Source organism: Podarcis gaigeae (genome assembly GCF_964106915.1).
Source record: "Podarcis gaigeae genome assembly, chromosome: 1".
NCBI lineage: Eukaryota > Metazoa > Chordata > Lepidosauria > Squamata > Lacertidae > Podarcis > Podarcis gaigeae.
This window is the reverse complement of record NC_139678.1, coordinates 102352115-102369946: the sequence shown is the minus strand read 5'-3', so window position 1 is coordinate 102369946 and position 17832 is coordinate 102352115. Positions and strand designations below refer to the sequence as shown.

At 39.4% G+C, this 17832-nt stretch overlaps 1 protein-coding gene across 5 annotated transcripts in view; it reads right to left on the bottom strand.

Moving 5' to 3' along the window:
• The window catches only part of MBD5 (methyl-CpG binding domain protein 5), a 109504-nt gene that overhangs the window by 69735 nt on the left and 21937 nt on the right, over window positions 1–17832 (bottom strand). The window lies entirely within an intron of this gene.

Below are 17832 nucleotides of genomic sequence, written 5' to 3'. Positions count from 1 at the left end.
ATTAACCCAAACATGCATTTGGAAACTTAGTTGTGACCCTTTTATCATATATTTGCATGACGGCGGTGCTCTTGCTGAGAACCAACTTGGATCAGACTGCAGCCCCACTAGTAGATGCCAACCCCTCAGTTGAAAACCATGCTTTAAAGGGAGCATCACAGCAACCTCTCTCTGAACTGCAAAAACTACTTTCTCTCATGGAGGGCAACTTATTCCGAAAACCAACTAGATAGACCTGTTCCAGCAGTTTTAATCCATATGGGTCTAGCATATACGTGGTTTATGTCAGATTTCCAGGTATACAAGCTGAAAGATGTTCATTAAAATGGACAAGATTGTGCCACGGCTGTTGATTAGTGATCAGCCTGCTATTCTTGCAATCCTGAAATCTTTATGTGGAGCCCAATTTATTTCATGTTATAATTTAAATTTAGTTCTTTCCCGTGCATACTGCTTTCTATTGTTTTTTTGCTGATTTTTCAGTCTGATTGGTTTGGCTTAAATGCATTTAAGTCAGGAGTGAGGAACCTGCAAACCTTGGCCCAATTTCATGTGGACAGTACGGAAGGGGAAATTGAGAGGTGAGGGAAGAAAGTGAGGGAAGAGATGGACCTACCCAAAAAGATTGCCGACCTCTATTTTAAGTTATATGGGTCATTCTCTATAGACATATTATGTTCCCAAATGGGTCATACATCAGTTTGTAGAGTATATCCATTTTCTCTTTCAAATCATTTGTAAAGATATTGGCCAGCACTAGTTGAAGCCATGACTCTTTCAGAATGCCGATAGGTATCGCAGGTGAAGACTTTAAGAGAAGTCATAGTACTTTTTATATTGCAAGACAGAATCTCTTCCTATTACTAAGCTGTGTTACAATATCTTACAAAAAAAGGTTATTTTTACCCTAAATAACAGGAGTAATTATTATGTTATGCAAAAGAGTGAATAGTACTGCGACTAGAAAAATTTGTTACAGTAGTATAACACTTCACACTCTTTAAGATGAAACTGCTTCACGAAGGGGAAAGCTACAAATGCCTCAAGGAACAACCGTCTAGAGATTATTTCATTTAACACATTTGTGTCATCACACAAAACTGCCAGCTTCTTGGAAGAGATAGAATTCTGAATTAATGAGCTATAGACTAACAAGCCTGCTCTTAACATTTTAACTTTTAAGGGTGGCTGAATTATACCCAGACTTTCTGTAAGCATAGGTGAATGGTAATTTCAAAGGAAAAACTAAAAACATTTATCAGATTAATTTGCAATAGTTGTTTACATATATGTCAGGAAAAGGTCGTGTGAACATTATCTTGTAAAAAGTATTTCTTAAGTGCATGCTGCCATTTTGGAAGAGGAGTGTTTCACTGAACTGCCAGCAATTGGACAAACCATTATTGATATATTGTTAACAGCCATGATCAACATTATATCAGGATGACTTCCCAGAATACTGTAGACTTTATGTTTACAACTGTTGAGAAGTTCAATTTATTGAGCTGAGGTAATGATTCCCTTTAAGTGTTGACATACTACATTCAGATTTATTCTTTTAAGAGCAATATACATTTTGTAAGGATTACACTTCTACAACAGAATAATTTTTCTTACTATCTAGCTCCAATCCAATGAACTATGGAGAGATCTCTCATGAGAGTTAACTGCTTAATGAAGAGCTAGTCAACCAATTTGCATCTGTTCAAATACCTACTTCAGTATCTCATATGAAGAGAGTATTCCCTTGAGCAAAACATTTCAAATAATTAAAAAGCATATAGAAGGCAAGTGGTGAAAAGTTACCTCCTCTTTCTACCTGGTAATGGAAATACTGGAGGAAAACACACATTCATCTATTTGAACAGAAAGAAAGAAAGAACGAACGAACCTGAGATACAAGTCTATTCAATTACTTAAAATAATTTAAAATCTTATGGGGATATGTACTGTTTATGGCAAATATTTTGAGAAACATTTTTCTATTATCATAATAACTATTATTGATAAACACTAATCATCACCATAATACCATAGAAGTATACAATAAAACAAAAACAAGTAAAACAGATAAAACAGTTGTGGAAAAAACCATCAAATGCTGCCTGTGAGTTAATTCATTCTTCTGGAAATTTTATTTTTGGCACCCTACAAAATGAATACAGTGGCCTGGTACATGGTAAACTGAACTATGCCTTACTGGGACCATGCAAATGTGCAGACTTCTAGAGAGGAGGAACTCATAACCATTTTGCTTCATAGTTAGCAAGAAGCTATCATAAGCCCAGGTTCAGATGACACGCTAAAAGCTAAACTTTGGTTTAGGTCAGCATGGAAATAAAAAAGATTGGGGAGGAGCAAATTCTGACTTACCATGGTGTTCCAGACAAATATAAGAGCCTGCCTAATTTCAATGGCCAGTGCTTTCCACAGAGCAGATGGCACACCTATTCTGAGCCTCTCTGAAATAAACCTACAACACATGCAGCACCACAAGTAGGACCCTACAGATGACTGCTATCAATGGGCAGATATGCAGGGAGCAAGGATCCCTCATAAATCCATGTCCCAAGTGATTTAAGGATTGATATACCAATAAGAAAACCTTAAATCTGGCCCAGTAGCCTATTGGCAACCAAGTACCATTATCTAAGCACTGGTGTTTTGTGCAGATGGAAGGAAATTATGGACATTCTGCAGTAGCTGCCACTTCCAAACCAAATATAAAGGGTGGCCCCCACATAAGATTACATTAGGATATTCCAATTGTGAGGTTACCACTGTCAAGGAATGGCCAAAGGTAGTTGAAAATGCTCCTAGTCACCAAGGCTACTTGAGCTTCCAGTAACAATGAAGGATCAAGGAGTCCTCCCAGTCTAAGCATCTGTTCCTTTCGAATCACAGTTCAACTCCACCCAAAATAGGCAATTGGCCTGTATCCTGGACAGCCACAAGGCCTCTGTTTTACCTGGATTCAGTTTCACTTTATTCATCTTTATCCATCCCACCACAGTGTCCAGACAAATTAAGATTTTATTGATTTGAATAACAACTTGTTTTTACTTCAACTAACAGCAAACTCAGCTGACAAATAAAGACAGAATTGCAACAAAAACAAGTCACTGAAAAGGAGCAGGGAGCTTTCATTATATGTAGGGGAACACTAAGGTTTGCAGCAGTACCAAAAAATAAAAAATAAAATAAAGCCTCACAGAAGTCCACAATATTTAGTGGGGAAATTAAGGGTGCAAAAAAACCTCATTGTTGATGAGCATTTTCAGGGTATGAAAAAATGGGACATTGGGGTTGGGGGAAGAGAAGAGAGAAAATGCAGTATCGTGAAGATGAAGCATTCTAGACTGCAATTGCAACCCTTATAGTGAAATCAATATGTTATAAACTAACTGAGAAGGGTTACTTTCTTCCTTAAAGAATTATGATGTGGGCTTATTTCCCCCCCTCAAATCTCCCACATACAGAACTTGATACCTGGTGCAAAACCTCAATTTACTACAGTTATCAATCCTTTTACCAATTATTCTCAAGGGTTCAGGTGATCGAACTGTCATACCCTGCTCTCCTTCATGGCCTTGAGTTACCTTTCCACCAACACTGGCTGCTTGCAACAACATTTCAAGGAAGAAAAAAGAGAGTCCTGAATATAAACTTTCCTAATTTTATTCTAAAATTATGCAACTAAATCTAATGAGCAATACCCAACTAAGACATACTCATCGGAGACCCGCTGAAGTTAGTGATATTCACTGATTTTCCATAGTTCTAACATATGCATATGACTAACCCTAGGTATCACCCAGTGATTCTTAGATTCCAAGCAATATCATGGGTATGAGAAGAGGAGCTAGTTACAATGACATTTTCACAACATGTGTAAATCATTCAAGAATGAGGACATAACACAGCAGCAGATACACTTATCCAACCTATAGCCCTACTAACTCGCATATCAAAGCATGCATATACACAGCGTCTTGCAAAGCTGCTGAAAGCCATATTGCGGTAACACAATGAGACAACTGCATGTTCTTGTCTTTGAAGAGCAACTGTAAATGCAGCCTTTGGCAAGTTGGTAGACCACATGACAAGAACTATGTTGTACTAGCCTACAATTAGTGGATTTGGAGGCCAATTGCCTCAGGACTACATGTCATGATAATTGAGGGCCCCAACGAGGAAGGATTAAATAAAAGGTTTCAGTATGTTTAAGGCATACCCAGTCTCCATGCCTGAAACCAGCCAGAGATCCCCTTCACCTGTCACTTACATCCTCCAGACAGGATCCTGTTGGTGATAAAATATTGGTCCTCTGGGCATGGATAATGACTAGTTTGGGGACATGCTATAAGCAAAACATTTAATCAATTTAATCCTCAGCTGCACAGGGTGTATCACTGATTTGCCATGAGGGCCACTTGAGAGAAAAGGGAAATTCTTCCCTCAAGGCAAATTAGTCAGCTCTTATGCCTGCTTTTATATACCTTTTTTCTTTTGTGAACCACAGTGGCTACACAAGATGGACAACTGACAGGCCATGAGGCCCAAGAATTACAACTGCATGTTCTGTTGTGTGTTTCCACAAGGGGTCATAGAATCATAGAGTTGGAAGAGACCACAAGGGCCATCGAGTCCAATCCCCTGCCAAGCAGGAAACACCATCAGAGCACTCCTGACATATGGTTGTCAAGCCTCTGCTTAAAGACCTCCAAAGAAGGAGACTCCATCACACTCCTTGGCAGCAAATTCCACTGTCGAACAGCTCTTACTGTCAGGAAGTTCTTCCTAATGTTTAGGTGGAATCTTCTTTCTTGTAGTTTGGAACCATTGCTCCGTGTCCACTTCTCTGGAGCAGCAGAAAACAACCTGTCTCCCTCCTCTATGTGACATCCTTTTATATATTTGAACATGGCTATCATATCACCCCTTAACCTCCTCTTCTCCAGGCTAAACATGCCCAGCTCCCTTAGCCGTTCTTCATAAGGCATCGTTTCCAGGCCTTTGACCATTTTGGTTGCCCTCCTCTGGACACGTTCCAGTTTGTCCGTGTCCTTCTTAAACTGTGGTGCCCAGAACTGGACACAGTACTCCAGGTGAGGTCTGACCAGAGCAGAATACAGTGGCACTATTACTTCCCTTGATCTAGATGCTATACTCCTATTGATGCAGCCCAGAATTGCATTGGCTTTTTTAGCTGCCGCATCACACTGTTGGCTCATGTCAAGTTTGTGGTCAACCAAGACTCCTAGATCCTTTTCACATGTACTGCTCTCAAGCCAGGTGTCACCCATCTTGTATTTGTGCCTCTCATTTTTTTTTTGCATTTCTCCCTATTAAAATTCATCTTGTTTGTTTTGGCCCAGTTCTCTAATCTGTCAAGGTCGTTTTGAAGTGTGATCCTGTCCTCTGGGGTGTTAGCCACCCCTCCCAGTTTGGTGTCATCTGCAAATTTGATCAGGATGCCCTTGAGTCCATCATCCAAGTCGTTGATAACGATGTTGAATAAGACAGAACCCTGTGGCACCCCACTAGTCACTCTTCTCCAGGATGAAGAGGAACCATTGATGAGCACCCTTTGGGTTCGGTCAGTCAGCCAGTTACAAATCCACTGAGTGGTAGCATAGTCAAGTCCACATTTTACCAGCTTCTTTACAAGAATATCATGGGGCACCTTGTCAAATGCCTTGCTGAAATCAAGGTAGGCTACATCCACTGCGTTCCCTTCATCTACCAGGTTTGTAATTCTGTCAAAAAACGAGATCAGGTTAGTCTGACATGACTTATTTTTCAGAAATCCATGCTGACTATTGGTGATCACAGTATTCCTTTCTAGGTGCTCACAGACTGTTTGCTTAATGATCTGCTCCAGAATCTTCCCTGGTATTGATGTCAGACTGACTGGGCGGTAATTATTTGGGTCCTCTCTTTCCCCCTTTTTGAAAATAGGGACAACATTTGCCCTCCTCCAGTCTGCCGTGACTTCGCCTGTTCTCCAGGAATTCTCAAAGATGACTGCCAGTGGTTCTGATATCACATCTGCCAGTTCTTTTAATACTCTTGGATGCAGTTCATCTGGCCCTGGAGACTTGAATACATCTAAACTAGCCAAGTATTCTTGTACTATCTCCTTAGTTATTCTGGGCTGTGTTTCCTCTGCTGAATCATTTGCTCCAAATTCTTCAGGTCGGGCATTGTTTTCTTTATCGGAGAAGACTGAGGCAAAGAAGGCATTGAGGAGTTCAGCCCTTTCTGTGTCCCCTGTTTGCACTTCACCAGCTTCTCCTCTGAGTGACCCCACTGTTTCTTTGTTCTTCCTTTTGCTACGAACATACCCATAAAAGCCTTTTTTGTTGCTTTTAACCTCTCTAGCAAGCCTGAGTTCATTCTGTGCTTTAGCTTTTCTGACTTTGTGTCTACATGTGCTGGCTATTTGTTTGAATTCCTCTTTGGTGGTTTCCCCCCTTTTCCATTTTTTGTACACATCCTTTTTTAATGTTAACTCAGTTAAAAGTTCTTTAGATAGCCACCCCTGGGTCGAAAACTCACTCTTTCAGTACCACAGCTTGAAAAATAAAATGCTACTACAGTGGTACCTCCGGTTGAGGATGGGATCTGTTCTGGAGGTCCAATCGGATCCTGAGGTTTCTGCAACCTGAGGACCGCTTCTGCGCATGCGGCGAAACCCGGTCAAATACTTCCAGGTTTGCTGCTTTCGCGTCCTGAAATTTACATAACCAGAGGTACTACTAAATATCTGTCCATATTATCCAAAATATCTATCCAATGTCTATCCAAAATATTAAGATTCACTTACAAGTTAAATGGAAGTTGTTCGGCAGTGATATGAATATAGCATACCAGGACTGTTTAAGTGCAAAAGAATTCTAGGTACAGTGGTACCTCTGTTTACATACGCTTCAGGTTACATACGCTTCAGGTTACAGACTCCACTAACCCAGAAATAGTGCTTCAGGTTAAGAACTTTGCTTCAGGTTGAGAACAGAAATTGTGCTCTGGCAGCGCGGCGGCAGCGGGAGGCCCCATTAGCTAAAGTGGTGCTTCAGGTTAAGAACAGTTTCAGGTTAAGTACAGACCTCCGGAATGAATTAAGTACTTAACCTGAGGTACCACTGATATATTGCTATCAGTTGCCAATTGTAGGAACACCTGCTTAAGTGATTGCTGTACTGCCCATCACTGAATTAAAGTTTTAGTAGTTAATACAAACTAAACTGAAAACATTTAAAGCAAAGACATATGAAGGTTTCAATCTCCAACATTTCTTGATAGCAATACTTTAGATCAGTGGTTCTCACAGGGTGTGGCAGGAAAGAATGGCGATTGTAGTGGGAAGATTCAAGATCAAAGAAACATTTAATTTATGCTGATGAGGAAATGAGTGTTAGTTTGTCTCAAATTAGAACTAATATAAATGAGATTACCCAGCAAAAGTAAGCTCACACTTCTCATTGTGTTTCTATACATACTTAAGGTACATATGTATGTGGCTCGCTGATAATTATATTATGGGAATATTCATGTTCTTATGTGGCTACATTGTTTTATACTTTCTGGATGTCCCATGATCATATTATATAGTACTTGTGTTCTATGTCATAAATCAAGCACTGCTAGGAGTTGTTTCTTATTGTTTTCCATGTATTTTTTTATCAATTAAAAATTCGGTGTGCCGTGAGCCAATTTTTATTTTGAAAATTGTAAGGAACTATTACCCCATTCATTTGACAGTTAATTTTGTACTAGATGCTAAAAACACACTACATGTTTTATGTTGTTCCAATATATCACTGTGGCAATTAATCTCAGCATAAGGGTAGATACAAACACTAATATGTATTGTAACAGCTCCTCCACCATCATGGAGAATGAGAACCTGAGAGATTCAAGACAGACAGGAATGAATGAATGTGCACAACACACAGTTAAGTAACTATGGAATTCAACACCACAAGATGCAGTAATGGCCATCAACTTGGACGGATTTAAATAGGAATTGGACAAATTAATGGAGGACAAGGCTGCCAATGGCTACTAGTCATGATGGCTGTTTACTACCTCCATTATAGGAGGCAGTATGCTTCTGAGTACCATTTGTTGGGGAACACAGGCAGGGAGAGTGCTATTGCACTCATGTCCTGCTTTTGGGCTTCCCATAAACATCTGGATGCCACTCTAAGAACAGGAGGCTGGACTAGATACATCTCTGACCTGATCCAGCAGGAGTCTTCATTCAGTTTCCCCCATCTTTTCTTTCTCACACTAGACAAGTTTCAACCAAGATTTCAATACTTGACGGCTCAGTCAGTGCAAAGCAGAGTTGTTTTACAGGCTGAACTTACAGTTCTTATGTAATACAATACATACCAAATGAAAGGGCAAACAATTCTAATTTAAAAATACTAATTTGATGGCAACAGGAGGATTGCAAACTCACTGACCTTTGGAAGATGGCAGATATATATCCACTACATAAGCCATTGCTGCCGTTTATATATGTAAGCTGGCTCTGGACTTTCTACCTATCCATGAAGCAGGTGGTAAAATAAAGCAGAGAAGCCTCTTGCTGGGTCTCATCCTGAGGATTCAGTTTTCGGGCAACCCAACATTTCCTTTATTAAATGGGGTGCAATATAGTATAGTGCAAGGGCAGTGCTTTGTGTGTAGAACCTTCCAAGTTCAATGCCCAGCACTTTATAAATGGTGATGGGAAAGACTGCTGAAAGACCTGCTGCCAGTTAGAGTAGGCAATGTAGGGCATTATTATTATTATTATTATTATTATTATTATTATTATTATTATTATTAAAAAACCTGACATAGTATGTGTCAGCTTCTAATGCCTTTTGCTGGTTGTGCACATAATACTACCAGGGTTTTTCTGCCACTACCTATAACAACAAGTCTTGGTTCTAGAACTGCAACTGGGTTAGCCTATAACAGCCAAAGAGGAAACTCCTGAAAGAAAGAGGGAAAAAAGTAGGATGTAGTTTGTTTTCAGAGTGTATGGGATGAATACCCCCTTGGGAATGAAATACAAAGATTTGTAGATTGATTATGAAACATAAAATCACCAAGCTCATATTTGCTTCTACAACACTTTGATGTCATGACAGATTGGTGGAATATGAATAGCCAGACCCTCTGATCCTATTTGCAAAGCTTTAACACTTAAGTCAAAATAGCTAAACCTATTCTGATTTTTTTCCCTAGTCTAAGAGAAGTCCAGAAGATTTTTAAGAGCAACTTCTATGTAGCTTTTTGGGGAATAGCAAGAATAAGCATAAGTGCAGAAGCAAGGACAACAGTACAAAGACATTACTGTGACAGCACATAAATCTACCAATTCTTATCATTATACATCATGAGCCAAATTGTTCACATATAATTTGTATATGCCATCATTTAGCTACAACCTATATGAATTATTGGATGTCAGGGTGTGCTTTGGTCGATATTTAATCGTTCTTTAGCAATGACATTGTACAATTTACAGCACAAGGCTAGATGTGGCAGCTCCTAAAGACCAATTCACAGATTACAGTCTTAATGAGGAACACATGTAAGCCACCCCCCTCTGCTTGCATTAACATCCAGAAGAATGGAGAAATTTCTCTTCCCAGTGACAAATATGTACAGTAGTCACTGGAGAGCAGCCTTCCCGTTACCTTATCTCTTCTCATGATCTTGCTAGGTAGACCTGGCAAGCTGTTTCCCAGGTGCTACAGCCACCCTCATGTATAAAAAACCAGGGTGGATAAAAATCAATGTGTTTTTTTAAAAATAATAATCAGATTTTTAAAATTTAAATCAGATTTTTTTTGGATTTAAATTGGATTTTTAAAATAAAATGCTTTTGGAGGGAAAATCTTTCTAAAGATAGTTTTCTACTTAAGTTACATTATAGTCCAAAGGCTATTCATCAGGAAATAAGGATTTGTTTTAAGTTTTTAATGTGTGCTAAAACTCAGTCTAAGTTTGGTTTTTTTTTTTAATCATTTAACCACATTAGTTTACAAACATGGATACATATGCTATACAGTGGTACCTCAGGTTAAGTACTTAATTCGTTCCGGAGGTCCGTTCTTAACCTGAAACTGTTCTTAACCTGAAGCACCACTTTAGCTAATGGGGCCTCCCGCTACTGCCGTGCCGCCGGAGCACGATTTCTGTTCTCATCCTGAAGCAAAGTTCTTAACCTGAGGTACTATTTCTGGGTTAGTGGAGTCTGTAACCTGAAGTGTATGTAACCCGTGGTACCACCGAGGTAATGTTATTGTTTTAGTTAAATAAATTGTTTAAATTGTTATTAAGGAAGTGATATTTTCTCCTTCCAATAAAGTACAGCAGAAAAGTTGTCCAAATATAAACAGTTAACTTATTAAACCTCACAATAATTTCATAATTATCTGTCTATGTATTTCTAATAGTATAATCAAATCAGTAATTTTTGATATGAATGAAACCTTTGTCTGTTGTAAATAAGCAAGAATGAGCCTTTCTGTAAAAAATTGATTTAAATCAAGTCTTACTGACTAGTGATTTAAATTGATTTGTTTTAAATCAAATCCACCCTGTAAAAAATAAAAATAATGGAGCTAATGGAGATTTAAGTATTAGACATTTTAATACTATGAAGTCTGAATATATGATGACCACTTCACAAATCACATAATGACAAACCAAGTCATCAAGTATAGCTGATTGGGAGCTACAGCCAATCAGGGCTTCCTAGTGGGTAGTACCCAAATGATACAAGGATTCGCACGCCCATGCTTGCCACTTTTACAACTTCAATATGTAGGCATGCCTTAACACATTTACATGTAAGAAAGGCAATACACGAAATGGCCAAGATTTTCATTACGTTCAATAGGTCAGATCTGAGGACTAACAGGACTAACATTGTGTAGCATGTACTCTGGATAATCTACATAGACTCCCAGCCACCAAATCTCAAAGTCTGGCTCTATTGGACTCTACCATCCTGAAGTTTAAGGTGCTATGCTTCTATGTCATTACATGAATAATGATCTTATTTGCAAAAATGAGGGTATGCCTCATTGCTTTTACAAACATTGGAAACAAGCCACAGCAAAAAGACAAAGATGGCGAGATGCATCACAACAGACATATACATGAGACTCTCTTCTCCCTCCTATCTTTCTCATTTTCATCTGCTTAAAAGAATTCATCAAGCCGCCAAAAGTGAAACCATTTTTGGCATTTCTAATTCCACACATTTCTGGGCTATTCATGGCTTAATAACCATAGATGAATGGATTGTGTTCTGTTTTCATTAGAAAAATGTAAATTTCTGCTCAAAATGCCTAATTAACTGCCTGCTTTCGTTCAAAAACTTCTGCATGGCTCTGAATGAGTATAAGGATTTCATATTGCTTTCTCAATATTGGTTGCCTACCATGTAATGGCAACCATAAAATTACAAACTAACTTATAATGTTTCAATTAGTCTTATCTTGACTAGAGAAAGAGTCACCTTAGGCCACAGGTGTGAAATTATCAGACACAAATGTTACCATGTTCTAGAGCAGCTCAAGACATTCTGCTATAAAAAGCAACTTTCCTCCAAAATCCTAAAAGGGTCTAAGTATATATTGTAGCCAATACGGTTGAGGCGAAGCACCACAGTGTAATGAAATTTAATACTACTAAATAAAAGAGAATGCCATAGTGACTCATTATATTATCATTTTTTTTAATGATACTTAAGAACTGTGAAATGTGTCAATAGGAACAGCTCCAAATTGTTATGAGTGTCCTGTTTTCACATGCAACAATTTACACAGATACTAAATCTGCACCAGTTCAAATTATCTTTCCTGGCTTTATAAATCAAGGTTTATGAAGCCAGGAATAAGTATCGGGTTTGCCTTTGCTTCCCTTGTCTCCCCCCATCACACACTGGTTTGACAATCCATTCCTGGCTACTTTAAGCCAGAAGCCCGTTATATCTAAACTGAGAAATTATTGTCTAATCTAAATTGACTGAGATAAAAAGCCAGAATCATGAAGTTGGGAAAGAGTATCCAAATTCTGTCAAGTTCTCTCCCACATGTAAAAAAACAGGCTATTTTGTCCTGCTTGTGAGTGGGGGCAGCAGCAAAGGAACTGCTTCTGTAGAGCAGAACTGGTCAGTGTTTTGCTTCCTTCCTGTTCTCCTCTAGTGGTAGCAGTAAAAACATTTATGCCTACACATTGTTGCAGGGGATATGGGACCATGCTGGTGCTCCTGGAAGACTACTGTGAGTGGATATGTTATTGTTATCAAACAGCCTTCTAAGCTAGCAAACTGACCTGGCCACCGATTCCATTTGCTGGGTAGTGCAATACTTCTCCTAACTAGCTGTTTTGGCATGCCTGGGTTTTAAAAGGCCGGCTTCACTGTTGTGTCACACACCACTTGCTGACTATTAGATGCGCTTTCAAATATCAAAGGAAGAACATGCTGGATCATACCAATGACCTATCTGGTCCAGCATCCTGAAGTTATAATGGGACAAAGACACCACAACTGACTAGCTCTTTGAACTGCACATGAGGCTCAACAAAGGCAGACCCAAGCATCATTTTGGTGCCTCTGGTTGGTGATGAGCCCTGGAAGTTGCTCAAGACTGCTGCCCTGCAAATGTCTCTGAACTGAAATATTAGTAATAGATTTTGTAAGGCAGACTGATTGATATGCTGCCAAAATAAACATAAAGCAGAAGAAGCAGTCTGCAGAAACACTGAAAGTAGAAGTTGATAATAAAAATTATAGCCTATTCTGGCACATATAATTCTTTAATTGGACAATACCATATTTATTTTAATGTAATGCACACCTTTTTTGGCCAAATTACGTTGTGAAAATTAGGGTGCACATTAGATTTGATGGTGCATTAGAGCCGCGTAAATACGCTATGCTATGCTGATTCCAGCTTTTGCTGTATCCACATAATACCCTATGCACACCAAACCGTGACATTATACTGTAGGTAGGGGTGCATGGAAGGTAGGCTTTTTCAATACCTAATCTCATCAGCAAGCCTCAAGACATCACACCACTAATAAGGCTGGATGCAAGAACTAGGGCGCATTCTACCCTACACCATATAGAAACAACAATTTGATTTATGTGCTTGCTGGCAGCTCCTAACTCAAGCCAAAGTACTCATAGTAGTATGCCATCATTTGCTAAAAGTTCCATATCAATCAAAGAGAATTCAGCAAATAAGTTTTAGCAACTCTGGAAAACAACTGTCACCAGAGAACCTTCGGACCTGTGCCCTTCAGCAAAAATAAAGTTTGATGTGGTCTACCGGAACTCAAGTCTCCCATCCTTCCTTCCTTTCCCTCAAGTGACCTCCATGGCAGCAAAAGCCATGGTGACCTGCTGGTGGAATAGAGGGAGCTACCTTATACCAAGTTAGACACTGAACCACCTAGCTCATTACTGTATGCAGTGATTCTCCAGGGTTTCAGACAATGGTGATTCCAAGGATTTAACCTGGTACCTTCTGCATAAAATGATGAAGCTCCATCACTGAGCTATAGCCATTCCACTCACTGCGTAGTCTCAGTGAATAAAATGAAACTTACTTCAATGTAATCCATATGTTGTTTTGGCAGGCTAGTAGTTTTTGTGGTTTTATTTACAAGGTTGCAACACACTACATCTAAGACAAGCAGGTTCTATTAACCCTTTTACTTATGTGACACTTTCCCAAATTTTTATTTGATACACCAATGTTAATATAACCCTGTGAGCACTATCAGCGATGACAACAAAAGAGGAAGTGTCCGGCATTGAACCCTTAATTTTTTATTAAGTCTTTTACAATATCTGTGATATTACACTGTAATTTACTTCTAGTTCTCTGGATAAAAATTAACGCAGCTTCAGTGACAACATTCTTAATAGTAATAGCTTCAAATAACTATTAACTTAGACCCCATCTATGACCAGTTTGAGACTGATGCTTTGGCAAATGTTGACACACAGACCAGGATTAGGAAACAGAAGGTTTTCTGTGCTATATCCAGCCTACCACAAATGGTGGCTTATCATCTTGGGTCCAAGTGGCACTTCACAGTTGCCTGTGACAAATCACCTACGGTGGGTTTCTCATTCTTATGCAAGATGTATTGAGCTACAGGTCACCGACTTTATATTTCCAATCCTATATATAACCCATCAGAGAAAAAGAAAGTGACTCTGCATTTTGCACAGCACATGAGCTCTTGTTAGAATTCTAAGAATGGGAAAAATTATTTTGAAATATTAGCATTTAAAAAAATATTCAATTTAGCTTCTGACTTCTTTCCTCCATAGAGAAGAAAGAGAGAAAGGAAGAAAGGAAGGAGTGGGCTTGCAGAAGGAGGCAGCAAGCTACCACTGGTGTTCCCTAAAAAACACCCAGCATACAATGTAGAAAGCACTCTTTTTTCCCTACAGAAAACATGGAATGTGGATTTTTGATGCATTTTTGCAGAAGGGGGCAGCAATGCTACCACACCTGTTTGGTGCACATGCCTCAAGACTTTTTTTTGGGGGGGGAATCAAATAATTCTAGATAACGCAGCACTGAATAGGTTGTCATACCTGACATGAATAATAAAATAGGCTATGTTCCAAATGAAGGAAAAAATATATGCAAGCAGAAAGAACCAAATAAGCAGAGCTGGAATTTTGTTTGCTGCCTTACTTTACTTGCTTTCATCATTTTTCTTGCCAAAAAAAGCCAAATTGCAATTTTCAACAGAATTGTGATTTGCCTCTTCAGTTGAGGTAACCAGTATGGCAAAAGCAACCAGTGAGAATCCAGCTATGCCAGCAGTTCTTTTTCTTGGATTTCAGCCTTTGTGTTGGATTCAGAATTCAACAAAGACAACAAGCATAAACAACAGTATGGCTAGTCAGTGGATTCCACATCTTTAAACATAGGTGCCGTTTTGAGGTTTACAACCTTGAATAATAAAGTCCTCAGAAACAACCATAGACGTATTAGGTTGTGTAAATAAACTTCAATTTAACTTCTTACAGCACACAATTGATTTATTTCATTTCTCTGAAATGATGACATGCAACATGTTTAACTTTGCACTTTCTGTTTTTAACATATGTCAGTATAATTTCAGATCTACATGGAAAGTAACTTTTGCTTCCAACTGCTTCTTCTGCAAAAACATCAATCTAAGGAATAAAAACTCACATTTAGCCCTTGAAAGGATAGATCAGTTTTGAATATAAAGGCTCTGAACATCTAGGAAAAGTTTGAACATTTCCCCCCAGAAACTTATTGTGAATGTCAATGTGCTTAGCCTAAAGAATGGGGAGGGGAAAAGTGGATTGTCTTGGGGAAAACCAGTACCAAATCTGTCCCTATTCTAAGTTGGGAGTAACAAAGCTGATTTTGAGGATAGCAAGAAGGACTGTAATGCAGTGAGAGTATAGAAAAGTGCTAGAATAAGTTAGAGTAAGGCTATCAAAAGTCTTATGCAAAATGGAGAAAGTGATAATATAAGAAATATATATATATATATATATATATATATATATATATATATATATATATATATATTTGCTTTCGTAGATTTTCACGGGTACAGGAATGCAGGTTTTGGTGTCCTCGGGTGTCTTCCCGTGTAAAAGTTGGGGTGTCTAGGCGACGTTTCGACGAGGTCTCACTCGTCATCTTCAGGCTGGTGCTTTCGGCTTCTTGTTACTGGAACAGAGCGGGATCTCAATGTTTGAGTTCCTATAAATACTGTAGAGGGGGTGTGGTGTCTAGCCTCCAATGTTCTGGGCAGAGAGGAAGTTCCCAGGCTAGTGTGCCTTTTCTTCTTTTGTTCCTTAATTACTTGAGAGATACCTTGAGTGATTTCTTGAGTGATATCCTGAGTACCACTTAGGTGGGTCATTAGGTGTGGATTAGTTGCTAAAGTCTTTGTGTCTTGACCTCTTGAACTTTGTGAAGAGTTTTCCTGAGAAGATGGCTGTATTGCACTTAGTTGTGCTTTGGCTTGGCTTCGTGTATAGGGGCGAGCTGTGGTTTTGTGGCTTGTGTCAGCCAGATCTGTGTAGGGATGCTGCACCCCCCTGCAATCCCTACACAGATCTGGCTGACACAAGCCACAAAACCACAGCTCGCCCCTATACACGAAGCCAAGCCAAAGCACAACTAAGTGCAATACAGCCATATTCTCAGGAAAACTCTTCACAAAGTTCAAGAGGTCAAGACACAAAGACTTTAGCAACTAATCCACACCTAATGACCCACCTAAGTGGTACTCAGGATATCACTCAAGAAATCACTCAAGGTATCTCTCAAGTAATTAAGGAACAAAAGAAGAAAAGGCACACTAGCCTGGGAACTTCCTCTCTGCCCAGAACATTGGAGGCTAGACACCACACCCCCTCTACAGTATTTATAGGAACTCAAACATTGAGATCCCGCTCTGTTCCAGTAACAAGAAGCCGAAAGCACCAGCCTGAAGATGACGAGTGAGACCTCGTCGAAACGTCGCCTAGGCACCCCAACTTTTACACGGGAAGACACCCGAGGACACCAAAACCTGCATATATATATATATATATATATATATATATATATATATATCTCAATGTGCAATACATGTTACAGAGTAGCATATACAAATGACACAGGTTCCGGCTTCAAATAGCTTATAAACTAAAATTACAACAGTGTCCGTAGGATAACAGAGGAAGAGATTGCATGTGATGAATGTGCACAAGTGCCGCCGTGTCTCATTTGGCTTTGTTTTAGTTGGGGGATGAGGACTAAGTGATTAAGCCAAAGAATTAATGGAGAAGATAAGTTTGAAGAATTTGAAGGTGGAAAAGGCAGCATTACCACACAGGTCTTCTAGGAAAGCGTTTCATGAATAAAAGGGCAAATGGGTGGAGAAGTTATTTAGGAGAGCAGATCGTGGTAGGGCAACTGAACATGGAAGAGCTGGAGGAGTGATGATGATTGGCAACAATATATCCAGGTAAATCTCCTAATAGATTCCCATGCTCCCTAATGTCACTAGCAACTGAGCTATCTGAAATTGATCTTTCTGAGGTTACTGATGAAGAACTGAAAAACCTACACCATAGAAACTAATTTTATATAAAGTAGCATAAATTTAATAGAAAGATGCTGCATCACCTTTACACCAGAAAGCAGGTTATCTGGGGCCCCACGACACCCCAGCTACAATAGGAAGGACATCCCTCTCTTCCCCCAACTTGAAATGCAGTGGGGAATTCAGGCATCTTTTGTTATGCACCATATTCAAATATCATTACTCACTAGACCCCAAGGGAAGGTGGTGGAGGAGTTACTACGGAGTTTTTACTGGCACAACACAGAATGAAAATGCACAATAGATTTCTACCCTAATGGGGATCCACCTGACTATCTGTTTGGGACTTCAATGACTGTACTAAATCTGCCACATCCCCCACTAGGCAGAATGTTATTTTGGTAGTCAGAACCTAATGTATTTTTCGCTCTATAAGACGCACTTTTCCCCCTTCAAAAATTAAGGGGAAATGTGTGTGCATCTTAGGGAGCGAAGTTCCCGCTGCGCTCTGGAGGCTTCAGGCAGCTATCCGCAAGCCTTCGGAGTGCAGCAGGAGTTCCCGCTGTGCTCCAAAGGCTTGCGGATAGCCACCTGAAGCCTGGAGAGTGAGAGGGGTCGGTGCACACTGATCCCTCTTGCTCTCCAGGCTTCGCTTTGCTGGAGAGGCACTGCACAGTTTTCCCTCTCTGCGCAGCAGCCCTTCAA